General features: G+C 42.6%; 1 long non-coding RNA gene across 6 annotated transcripts in view; it reads right to left on the bottom strand.

Annotated features, from left to right (window-relative positions):
- The window catches only part of LOC109498383, a 403,201-nt gene extending 390,673 nt beyond the window's left edge, over positions 1-12,528 (bottom strand). For 2 of the 6 annotated variants that reach the window (XR_006595960.1, XR_006595961.1), the window contains exon 1: positions 11,342-12,528. This is a non-coding gene — a long non-coding RNA (uncharacterized LOC109498383). The remainder of the gene's footprint in view (positions 1-11,341) is intronic. The other 4 variants (XR_006595957.1, XR_006595956.1, XR_006595959.1 and 1 more) reach the window with 4 other exon arrangements.
- Positions 12,529-12,909: the final 381 nt, after the last annotated feature.

The raw sequence follows: 12,909 nt of genomic DNA, 5'->3' as shown, positions 1-12,909 counted from the left end.
CTAGGCCTTTTTAACAAATTATCTTTTTTTTCAAGCACTTTCGGGAGGTTCTATTATTTACCCTAAGGGGCTCCTGGGTGGCTCAGCCGGTTAAGAGCCCGACTCTTGATTTCAGCTCATGTCATGTTCCCAGGGTTGTGGGATCAAGCCCTGTGTGGGGCTCCATGCTGAGCATGGAGCTTGCTTAAGATTCTCACCCTCTCCTTCTGCCCCTCTCCCCCACATGTGATCTCTCTCTCTCTCTCTCTCTCTTTCCTTCTAAAATAAAATTTAAGGGACTCCTGGGTGGCTCAGTCGGTTGAGCGTCTGACTTCAGCTTAGGTCATGATCTTGCAGTTCGTGGGTTTAAAGCCTCGCGTCGGGCTCTGTGCTGACAGCTCAGAGCCTGGAGCCTGCTTCGGGTTCTGTGTCTCCCTCTCTCTCTGTTCCTCTCCTTCTCACGCTCTCTCTCTCTCTCTCTCTCTCTCTCTCTCTCTCTCAAAAATAAAGATTTAAAAATTTGTTTTAATAAATAAAATTTTTAAAAAATCCTCACCATCACTTTCACTAAACATTAAGTGCTTTATGAACTGTGTCTTCCTTACTCATCTTTGTAACCCAGTGCCAAGCAAAGCTGTTGACATACAATAAGTACTCAATAATCGTGGATTCAATTAAGTGAACCAGAATTTCAAGGAGTCTGAATTTTTTCTCTATTAAGGCCATCTTCCTAAAGATTGCATTCTTTAATTCATACCCAAAATTCGTATGTTGAAACCTAATCCTCAATGTGATGGTATTAGCAGGTAGGACGTTTGGGGAGTTAATTAGGTTATGAGGCTGGAGCCCTCATGAATGGGATTAGTGCCCTGATAAGAGGCCACAGAAAGCTCTTCTTCCCCTTCTGCCCAGTGAGAATATAGTGAGAAGACAGTCATCTGTGAACTAGAAAGCAGGTCTTCATCAGCCACCAGATTGACTTTCTAGCCACCACCACAGTGAAAACTAAATGGTGTTTAAGTCACCCAGGTTGTGGTAGTTTGTTACAGCACCCTAAATTAAGACAAACATGGTTCAACATCAGCAACCAATCTACCACGGACAGCCTCTGTAGAGATGGGACTGTGAACCTCTGAGGGTGGGCACCTGGGGAAAGCATCCTGTATGTGGGTTCCTTCTTGGCCAGACTCTATGATTCTAGCTGATATGTACCCTCTCTGCCACTAAAAATGCCTTTGATGATGTTTTCTATACATTTTCATTGAAATTAATTCACCTTTTGGCCTTTTCTTTGTCTGCTTTATAGTTTAAGATCTATGAAACAGTAATTACTGGAAAAGGTTAGCATAAGGCAAGCTGAAAGAAAACTGAAGAAGCAGCATTGAGAATAGGGGAGTTAGCATCTCAGCTCAGGTTGAGATTCAGAATGATTAACAGACAAGGTGACTTAGGCTTCCTCTCTGTTAAATGGGCCCATTATCTATCAAAGAGATAGCATGTAGAGCTATTTAAAATATAAATAAATACAGAACAATATTTAGCTATATGTTTGAGGACTGCCTGAAGGAGTAATTACATGAGGAAAAAAGTAAAAGGTGGGGAAAACATAAACATAAAATGGAATATCCGAGTGTAGTGCTGTCAAGGACCAAATGTGTGATTTACTGATCTCTAGGTAGATACCACTGTATCAGTCACATACTTTCATATTAAATGATCTCTGTAATCAGAACATCTCAAGTTTAAATGAATTAAATCCTTTAATTTCAATATCTTGTCAATTTAGTATTTGGCTATTACATTTTTAACTTGGACATAGCTAGACATATAAATTTAAATCTGAAAACAAAGCAAAGGTCAAAGATTCATTATAAAATGAAGCCATGAGGCATTTTGACCACCAAAACTGAGACTTTGAGTAGAAATTAGAAAATGTGGTCCTGAATAACAATAGTTCCCTCCACACTGGTTTAATGGTTCTGCATAGAAAGTAATTATCAGAAATGATCCTCGTGGACCACTGTTGAAGTTCTTAATCCGTTTAGCAGCTTCTTTATGTGTGATTTGCAGTTTCCTTTGCAGCTGTAGCAAACACCTTTTTTTTCTGGTCTTTGGGAAATTATTTTGCTACAGTAGGTAATACTAACTCAGACAATGCTATTCCATTACTAATGTAATTTGTGATGTATGCTGCAGCTAAATCCTGCCACTTTTTCTGTAGGACAAAGTTGACTCATATCTACACAGATAAAATAATGGCCCATGTCCTCATAGAAATAAGTGAATCACTGTGATATTTCAATAAACACTGAGAGGCATCTATTCTTTTTTTACCTGACCATCCAGAATCCCGAAAGACATGCACAGGCCAGAGATGGCAGGGCAGAGAAAGGAAGAGAGGTAGTGAGCTTGGATGAGGGAGACAATGGAGGAAGGAAGGAGACATATTGCAAAGTGTAACAGTCTGAGCATCTAATTTCTAGAAGAAAACAATCTCAACTTCTAGAATAAAGCCAGTATTGTTATCACCTACTCTTCTATTCTGAAAAGGAAGATAAACATGCTTACAGGGAAGAAAAAAATGATGCCATTAGATTTAATTCTACATTCTGACCAGTCCTTTTCTGTTACATCTCATATCCAATCATGTGAGAATGTCAGTAAAAACAATCTTAGGTAAAAGGGAAGGTACAAGATGAAAATTTATGTAAGACTGAGTGCATTACTTATTTCTTTTGCAAAGCTGTCTTATTGTTCTACTGTTCTTTGAATAAAAAACAAAAAGGCCTTCAGATACCAGCAAAGAAATGTCGCTTTCACTACTATTTCCTTAGCAATATGGAAAATATTTAGAGGAATAACATGTACATACAAAAATAACTCATGAGTCAAAAATCATCCCCATGGGAAATACTTTTAAAAGTATATAATTAACTGCAAACAAAGGCGAATGAAGGACACCTTTCAAAGGGAGCCATTTCCACAGGGTTGAATTAGTTCGCTTTTCTTTCTTTTCCAAATACAAAATGACTTTCTTTGATCCTCCTCCCACACACTAGTTCAGGTAAACCAGGCAGTATGAAGCTTTTTAAATACTGAGATAAAATATTTCAAAGGTCATATAACCATCAGAAAACGGTCCTTTAACATTTTACAACTATTTAGAGATTTTGCACAGACATTCACTAATTTTACAATTTTTGATCGTCGGCATTTCCTAAAATTGAAACCTAGAAGATTAGAAAATGCTGAATGCGTTGCTATCTTGTCCTCGGCATCAGCAACCATGTGTAAGACATAGCTAAGGGGAGATGTCAAATTCCAATCTGAGAGATAGCAAAGGAAGTTATCATTTTGCCTAATCTTAAAATAGGGACTGAATTCAGCCAAAATAATTCTGGCAAAGTGAAATGATAGTTAGTTCACTATACGAAGAGTAAATTAATTAACACAGTAAATGAGTCTCCCTTTTACGATACAGGAGCACAGTGTTCAGAGGAGGGTCCTGAGATCATTCCACCCTTGACTTGCCTCTTCTTGGCACTGTCTATACAGCAGATGTGCCCAGAGAACACCATTACTCTCAGACCATTACCAACACTGCCAACTCAGCGTCAGCAATAATGTCTTCTCTTTTTGGAATTGGCAAAGCATTACCTTGATAATTCTGGGGTATGTGTCAAAGACTTGAGTTGAGTCAACAAATAAGCAGAAGAATGTTACACATACAAGTATGTATTGTCATAGATGCTTCAGTGCTACCATCACTAAATCTGACCCCACATTAGAAGTACACAGAGATCTTGGGGCACGGGAGTGGCTCAGTTGGTTAAGCGTCTGACTTAAGCCTAGGTCATGATCTCATTGTTCTCCAGTTCCAACCCCACGTAGGGCTCTGTGCTGACGGCTCAGAGCTTGGAACCTGTTTCGGATTCTGTGTCTCCTTCTCTCTCTCTCTCTCTCTCTCTCTCTCTCTCTCTCTCTGCCCCTCCTCCACTCACACTTTTTCTTTCTCTCTCAAATAAACTTAAAAAAAGAAGTACACAGAGATCTTTACAAATGCAGATTCCAAGGCCCTGCTCCAGAATCTAGCTTTTTCAAGTCACTAAAGCTGAAGAGAGTAGGAATGGGGGAACATATGAGGCTTTCTTGTGTTCAAAACCATAGGACTAGGGGCACCTGGGTGGCTCAGTCAGTTGAGTGTCCGACTTCGGCTCAGGTCATGATCTCACAGCTTGTGAGTTCAAGCCCCGCATCGGGCTCTGTGCTGACAGCTCGGAGCCTGGAGCCTGCTTTGGATTCTGTGTCTCCCTCTCTCTCTCTGCCCCTAACCCACTCACATTCTGTCTCTGTCTCTCTCAAAAATAAATAAACATTAAAAAAAATTTTTTTTAAACAAAACCATAGGACAAGCAAGAGGCTGGAAGCATCCAAGTCTCCTAACACCAAAGATATTTAGTTACTTACTGTCTTCTCTGTGCCATATCGCCTGACTTTCTCTGAAATTAAGGAACGGGGTTACATGATTTCTGGATCCTCCTCCTCCTGCTTCTATTTCAATTGCTTTCACTAGCAATTAGCACAAATCCACCCTCCTCACCGTGGCCTAGAGGCTGGGCCTGCTTCATAACATGTGGCCCACGCAGTCACAATTAAAAGGGACCATGCTTGCTCAAATTCTTTGTTGTCATCATCTTGAAATCTTTAAGAGTTTTTCATAAAGGGGGCCTGTATTTTCATTTTGTACCAGACCACACAAATTATGCAGCCAGTCATGCCTAGAGGGGCCCCATGATCTGGTCCCAGCCTACTTCAATTCATCTCCTTCTGCTCTCCTCTTCCTTCACCGCACCGGAGGCACCCTGGCTTGATTTCTGTCCCTCACACATGCTGAATTCATTTCCATCTCTGAGGCTTCGCACGTGCATGGGAGCACTTGGTCACCGCCTCAGAGGCCTGGCCTCACCATCATTGGAGCTTACTCCCACCACTGTTTATTGCATTAACTATTTTATTTTCTTCAAAGAACCTATGAGCAATTAAAACCACCTCAGTCCTTTACACCTTAGCATACACGCTTATTGCCTATTTCTCTACTACTGGGATATAAACTTCTTGCAGGCAGGGATTTTATCTGTCTCACTCCCTGCTGTATCTCCAGCTCCCAGAAAGCTGATAGATGCCTGACACAGAGCAGGTATGCAATACGTTACCAAAGACAAGCTGGTTCAGATCCTCTGTGTGCTTTCCAAAACTTCTGTCACATTAACAGTATGCTGGGAGCAATTCGGAAGCTCTGTGACAGATCTGAAGAGCCTAGAGTTGAGTCAAATGCAGAAACTACTATGCACCTTCAGTCATTTCCCAGGGATCAGCCTCAATTTCTGTCATTTCCTAAGCTATTATTTCCAATTATTATAAAGAGCCTAAGGATGAAAATTAGGGAAAGGACAATATCAGCATATGGAAGAAGAAGATTTCCACCTCTCAAAGTCACTCAGGAAGTATACAGGTTGCCTTATGAATGATGATTTTCCTACCACTGGGACAGTCCAAGCAGAGGCCCAATAGGCACTTGTCAGGAGGCTGCAGGAAGACTATTTCTTCTTTAAATTTTTTTAAACGTTTATTTATTTTTGAGAGAGAGAGAGAGAGAGCGTGCGCGCTCAAGCAGGGGAGGAGCAGACAGAGAGAAACACAGAATCCAAAGCAGGCTCCGAGCTATCAGCACAGAGCCCAATGTGGGACTCAGACTCACAGACTGTGAGATCATAACCTGAGCGGAAGTTGGATGCCCAACCAACTGAGCTACCCAGGCACCCCACAGGAAGACTGTTTCTACTGGTAAGTAGAGTTTTCCTAAGTCTCTTACAATTCTGAAGTTTTGTATTTTCGAAGCTTGAGAAACACTGCAATGTCAGATACATCTATATAGATTGTAACAATCAGGGTGGGGGCATTTCATAGCATATGCCAGTAATAAGCCACCATGCAATTATCCCTACTCTCTATAAAACACAATATAACCACATAAATATAATCAGTGGCAAAACTACGAAGAAGTATGTCCTAGATCAGTATCTAATAAGCCCCAAACAATTTAGAAATGCCAGGTCAAGGCATAAAGCTTAGCCTGTAAGATTACATGCGGTCTCCCACATTTATTAATTATACATTTATGTCTCAGGACTCTACCATTCTCTGGCCAATGCCAAAACAGTGACAATGTGCTTAGGGGTGTTTACAAAAAGACAGATGGCAGAACTAAAAAGGGGGCCTCTGACTTTGACTGCCACCCTGCCGTGTAGGACAGAATGAAGAGAAAGTGCTACTTGAACTCCGGTCTTTTAATCACATTGATCTTTCCTAGTAACAAGAAGGAAATGTGTCCCAATCAATTTCTTAGGAAGTGAGCAACCAGGTTATCAATTTCTTCCTGGAGGGACTGGAGCAGAGAGCTGGAAAGACTGAAGAAGGTATAAGAAGCCGAGATGAGACAACATCTCCTGAAGTCCTATAGATTTCCTATAGATTTTAAAATACATTAAAATGTATTTCAAAGTCTCAATAATATAAGCTAATTAGGGAAAAAAGAAGGCCAAACACAGGAAGGCTGAATTATGGTAAATTTCAAAGAACTCAAGACAATTGTATAAAGCTCGTTAGGAGCTTTGTTTCAAAAACAACCACAACAAATAATTTCCAAGTTTGAAAAGCCAGTTTCCTTGAATAGATAAAGAGACCCTGACAATTTTACATGCTATTAATTTGGTAAGCAAATCTGTTCCCCACACATTGAACAAGAATGACTGCAGATTTCAAATCAATGGGCACTGAATTAATGGCATCCCTGCATAGGACATTTCTATGCTCTTTCATGCCAGACAATTCTGGAGTCAACACTATATTCAAACACCAACTGCTACCCAGAAATCTGAACCATGAAATCCCTAGTAACACCTACAAAAGCACTTGAAACTAGTAGTTTCGATTAGGCAATGTGCTCTCTCCATGATAGCTTTCTCTCAGACATTTCTCCTGTTACAGTCATGACAGAGAGTATATTTCTTTTAATGTTTATTTTCTTTTTTTGAGAGGGAGAGAGAGAGAGACAGACTGTAAGCAGGGGAGGGGCAAAGACAGAGGGAGACACAGAATCCAAAGTAGGCTCCAGGCTCTGAGATATCAACACAGAGCCTGGTGCAGGCTCAAAGTCACAAACCGTGAGATTATGACCTGAGCCAAAATCTGATGCCTAACCACTTAGCTTAAGTGACTAAGCCACCCAGTAGCCCCAGAGAGTATATTTAAAATATCATTAGAATATTCATACATTACTGACGAATCCTCGAAAAGCTTGGATCCCAAATGTTGACAAATGAATTAAAGTCAAAGATGACCTTCCAGAAAGGCAGAAAGGCAGAAAGGCAGTAAGGACTAGCAGAAAGAGAGTGGACTTTGAAGCCAACCTACTTGAATGCCAACTCTGTAATTAGCTCAGGGGGAGAGGGTGGACAGAGTTTTCATCTGGTGACTGAGGGAAGGATTCTGTCCTGAAGGGGGTTTAGGAGCACCAAATGGAATAAGAAAGGTAAGGGGCAGGGGATCTCCTCAAACTTATTACAGAGTTTGTAATTAACATTGCAGCTTTTTAAAAAAGCATCTTCAAAAAAGAACATAAGAGCTGTAGAGGACCACAAGAATCACTTCATGTGATGCTTCCGTGTAACAGGTGAAAATCTGAGTCTTGCTTGGCCTGACTGCCACACCCTTCTCCACCTGAGGCCAAGTCTCAAGGACAAAGCCTTCCTTAAGCAGCAAAGCTAAAAGAAAACCACTTAGAGCAAAGTCTTACACTACGCAGACCATCCTACTGGATAAGAAAAATAATGGCTCTGGGGCACCTGGGTGGCTCAGTCTGACTTCAGCTCAGGTCATGGTCTCACAGTTCGTGAGCTTGAGCCCCACAAGTTTGAGCCCCGCGAATTCAAGCCTGGCATCAGGCTCTGTGCTAACAAAGAGCTCAGAGCCTGGAGGCTGCTTCAAATTCTGAGTCTCCCTCTCTCTTTCTCCCCCTTCCCTGCTCATGCTCTGTCTCTCAAAAATAAATGAATGTTAAAAAAAATGTTCTTTTCAAAATAATGGCTCTATTTGTTGAGCATCCACCAGGTGTGGGCACTGTGCTAGACATCTTACCTTACCCACCCTTCTGTGACCATTCACAGCAGCCCTGCCTTGACAGACAAGGAAGCTGCCACTAGCAAGTGTCAGTTATGTCCTCAGGGCCACAGAGCTGGTACCAGGCAGAATCTGGAATCAAATCTATGTCCGCTTTTGCTGGGAACCCTGCACTTTCCAAGTAAAGAGGTGGAAGAGAAAGTAGGGAACCTTGAAAAGAGTAAATTCTGCGGGAAGTGACAGCAACCCCGACAGGCTCTCCCAAGGAGAGAAATGCAATGCTGCTGGCACAGGTTATGTAAGCCTGGCTCGTGGGAGACGCGCTGGAGCATTGCGGGCACAGACTGCCAGGCGGATGCCTAGGAATCATTACCTTTAAAAAAAACTTTTCTTCATTTAAAAAAAATCGCCACCCTGCTCAATGCAGAGGGGGAAAAACAGGCAATATCAAGTTTTCAGAAAATCTAAATTGGAAATCAGCCAATCCAGCTCCAGGAGCAAAGGGAAACAGTTTGCTGCAGAGGATTCAATAATGAAATTCTGTGTGCATTTGGGCTGGACTGTATGGGGAAAAGCAAATGGAACAAGGTCAGAGTCCTTAGCCCTAAAATCAGCTGTAATAATTGGACAGTGGGGCTTACAGTGAATACAAGTTCTATAAAACAGCCCCTTGACTGGGAATGGGAGAGAAATTTTGCTACAGAAAAAAAGAAGGGAACACACAGACAAACACATTAAAGAATCCACAGCTATTTTCACCTTGGGACCACTTCTCCATTTGGAATTGTTCTTCCAGCGGCAAATCTAACATGGTACAGAGTTGTGCTACAGAAAACATTTGTCTAATCGGGATTTTGTTATTGGTCCCATCTGTTTAACAGGATTGCTCATCACCTCCAAGTTAACTAAAATCTGTTTGTTATCAACAAATTACGTAAGAGCCTGGTAAATATTTTATGAATAGAACTGTAAATATTTCCTTCTCTGTTCACAGGAAAAAGTGATATTTACCCATGCCTTCCACTCCTTTAGCCTGCTTGATCATCCCTTGTAGGTGATCGAGAGGACATTTTCAGGGTTGCTATGGCTCACCATGAAGGGCACAGAAATTTCCAGGCTCCAGGCACACAGTCTCCCTTAAGTCAAAAGGTCCAATAAATAGGGGAGAACCGTTTCCCACCAAGATATTAGTTTAATAGAACAAAAGAAAATCCAAGAGGAAAATCAGTATTGCCTTCAGAGATCATATAGCATGGCCAAAAGAACATAGATTTGAGAGCCAGAGAGAGGTTGGTTTGAGCCCTAGCTCTGTCACCTACCTACTCACTCTGTGGCCTTGGGAAAATTACTTCATCTCTTGTAGTCTCAATTTCTACACTGGGTTTTTATCATCTGGCAAGCAAGGTGCCTATGTGGGGCACATAGTAATAAAAAGAATAGTGATGCTAACAGCAGCTCTTATCTCAACACATTCTACTTGCCTTCTTCCAACCTCCTCCCTTCTTTTAAACTTCTTTCAATGTGTTTCCTGTATTGGGTGGAAAAACCATCTAACCTCTGAAGTGTCTTCCAACTCTGAGGTTCCAGAAAAGGCACCTACCATAACAAGGGCATATGGTAGAAGAAGTGACATCTTAGAAGGTGTGTCCAGATTGTGTCTTTGCACAGTGTGGTATGGAGTCCTTGTGCCTTCAGTGCACGAATGGAGGAACACATGGACAGAAAAAAAAAATCCAAGATGCGACCTAGACTTACAATGAACAGCTGTGTGGCTTCAATCTAGCCCTATAAGAATCTAGGTTTGGGCATCAGCCCTGGAAAGACAGCAGAGGAAGAGTGAGACCAAATGAGGCACAGGATACCCATCCCTGAGTAGAAAAGGCAAGTCCACATTTTCAGCTACGAGGAACCTTTCTGCCTGTACCAGAAGTTAAACCCACAGTACTTGAATATCAGCAATGGCTGGGTTCTCACCACTCAGCCTCACCAGCATGCAGTTTTCCTTCCCATCCCCAAGCCTGTGCTCTGCCTTTCTACTTGCTAGGGCTGCCTTGGCATTTGCAACACTTTTTAGCACATATTTAAAATTCTTTTGCTGGTTTCTTTAGGATCCCTGCAGTTTGGAGCAAGCTGAGAGAGGCCAGGGTCCAGTCACTGCTCCCTGGTATGGAACAACGCTGGGAAGGCTCTGTCAATAACTGGCACCTTCAGGAGACCCACTCTCCATCCTCTGGCTGTTTTTACACAGTTCTCAGCTGGTCAGTAGTAATACCATTGGTTAGAAATGCCTGGGGTACTTAACCTGGCCCCACTGAGCTTCCCACAAACATCTCCCCTTTCCAAGACAATATTACAACTGGACCAATCCCTGTAGTTCTTATTATTACTGCAAGATGCCCTTCAGCAGCAACCATCAGGAAACTTTGAAAAATAGAGGCTTATTACTTACAAGTTCTGGAAATAGCACAGTACACCTGGGGCCACACAACAAGGTCATTGAGAGAGAGAGCGTGTGCATACAGGCCAGAGCTCTGCTTTTACTGAGTCCAGGGTAGAGGCCTAAGGTTTTGCAGGCTCATTCTTTCTTGGTGAATTTAAAACACAAGAATGGGAATGTAAAGTGTGGGAAGAGGCCAGGAGGGGGGCGGCAAATGGTCAGTTACCAAGATCTCTAAAACAAAGGAACCTGGGTGGGGGGCCTGTGACCTGGCCCTTCACCTAGTCCCCCAGATGTCAGTGTGTTTATTTCAGATAGGTGTCTTTTAAATGGATGCCTCTTTGATTTTCTTTTTTTATTTTTTTAATGTTTATTTATTTTTGAGAGAGAGAGACAGAGTGTGAGTGGGGGAGGATCAGAAAAAGAGGGAGACACAGAATTCGAAGCAGGCTCCACGCTCTGAGCTGTCAGCACAGAGCCCAATGTGGGGCTCAAACTCACAAACCGCAAGATCATGACCTGAGCTGAAGTCAGACACTTAACCAGTTGAGCCACCCAGGTGCCCCCAGTGGATGCCTCTTTGAAATGGATGCCTCAGCAATCGAAGTTTAAGTTAGGCGCCTGCACTACAAAAAAATCTGTCCAGGTTCATACTGCACAGGCTTACATGGATTCCCCCAAGTCCACACAACATAGCACCTGATGACAGATATGCCAGAGTATCCCGGGTCCCACAACCCCTCTTACCCAGTTGAGAGGGAAGTGTCCTGAAGGGCCAGCACCACAGACCCATCCATCTCCTCTCAGTTCTGTTTTCCACACAGAGAAAGTCTGGCTGGTTAATGTTCTGCAGCACCTCTGCCTCCTTTCACAGGGATCGGATTCTTTCACTCTGATTCCTGGACCCACCTCTCTGAGGGTGTAGAGGAGAGACCGAAGGCTAAGGGAACCCTGGGCTGCTCCTTCCTAGCCCAGACAAAGATGCATGAGTGTGCATGTGTGTGTGCAGGTGGATAAGGTAGAGGAGCATAGAGGCCTGAGCATTCAGCCCCTAATATTGTTGTGCATACCCAGAGTCAGGGAAACTATATGGTAGACACAGGATAATCTTCCAGAGAATTCCACGTGCTCAAAGTCTTAAAGCTCCTTAGTGACTGGCCTCTTATGGCCTAAGGGACATGTGTAGACATGGAAGGTTTGTAGATTCAGACCCATCCCCTTCTCCCCACTAAATTGAACAGTAGGACACTGGAAACTTGTACACGGTTTGTTCATTGTCCTCATCTTCTCAGGATTGAAATAATTTGTGATTTATAGTCAATCCACACAGAACTGTCTCTCAGGAGTCACTGAATGACCTCAGAGTCCCAAGGCCTCATGCAGGTAACTATTTAACAGGAGTTTGGGAGACCACACCAGAGTCTTCCCTTCCCACTGTCTTTCTTGCCAACTTGAAAACTTCTCCATAGAATTCTACCTGGGTTTGATGCTCTGACCAGACCTCAGGGTGTTGGAAAGGTCTTTTATCCAATAATTTACAGGTGGCTCTAGTTACTTCCTTCATCTCACTTTCCTCTAACCTTATCTTCACCACAGAGCATCCAACAAACAAATTAAATTTACTAGCACAAACCCACCTATATCGGGCCACCCCAAAGGAAGTAACCAGCTTGGCCCTGTGAGGTAAAAGCTGTTTTCTCAAGCACAGCTCATCCCTCTGGGACTTGCACATCCCTTGGGCATTTGATCTAGGCCTTTGTGGACCATGGTGAAATGTAGTCATGTTTAACTACTCCCCACACCATTATTTACCACCAGGAAGCATTCCCACAAATCATATCTCCCAGAAGGATTTCCAGTGAGATAGCACCTCATGCCAGTCAGAGTAGCTAAAATGAACAAATTCAGATACTATAGATACTAGAGAGGATGTGGAGAAAAGGGAACCCTCTTGCACTGGTGGTGGGAATGCAAACTGGTGCAGCTGCTCTGGAAAACAGTGTGGAGATTCCTCAAAAAATTAAAAATAGATCTACCCTATGAGCCAGCAATAGCACTGCTAGGAATTTGCCCAAGGGATACAGAAGTGCTGATGCATAGGGGCACTTGTGCCCCAATGTTTATAGCAGCACTCTCAACAATAGCCAAATTATGGAAAGAGCCTAAATGTCCATCAACTGATGAATGGATAAAGAAGACATGGTTTGTATATAAATGGAGTACTACTTGGCAATGAGAAAGAATGAAATCTGGCCATTTGTAGCAACGTGGATGGAACTAGAGAGTGTGATGCTAAGTGAAATAAGTCAGGTGGA

Source organism: Felis catus, chromosome A3 (assembly GCF_018350175.1).
Source record: "Felis catus isolate Fca126 chromosome A3, F.catus_Fca126_mat1.0, whole genome shotgun sequence".
NCBI lineage: Eukaryota > Metazoa > Chordata > Mammalia > Carnivora > Felidae > Felis > Felis catus.
This window is presented reverse-complemented; position numbering and strand designations above follow the sequence as displayed.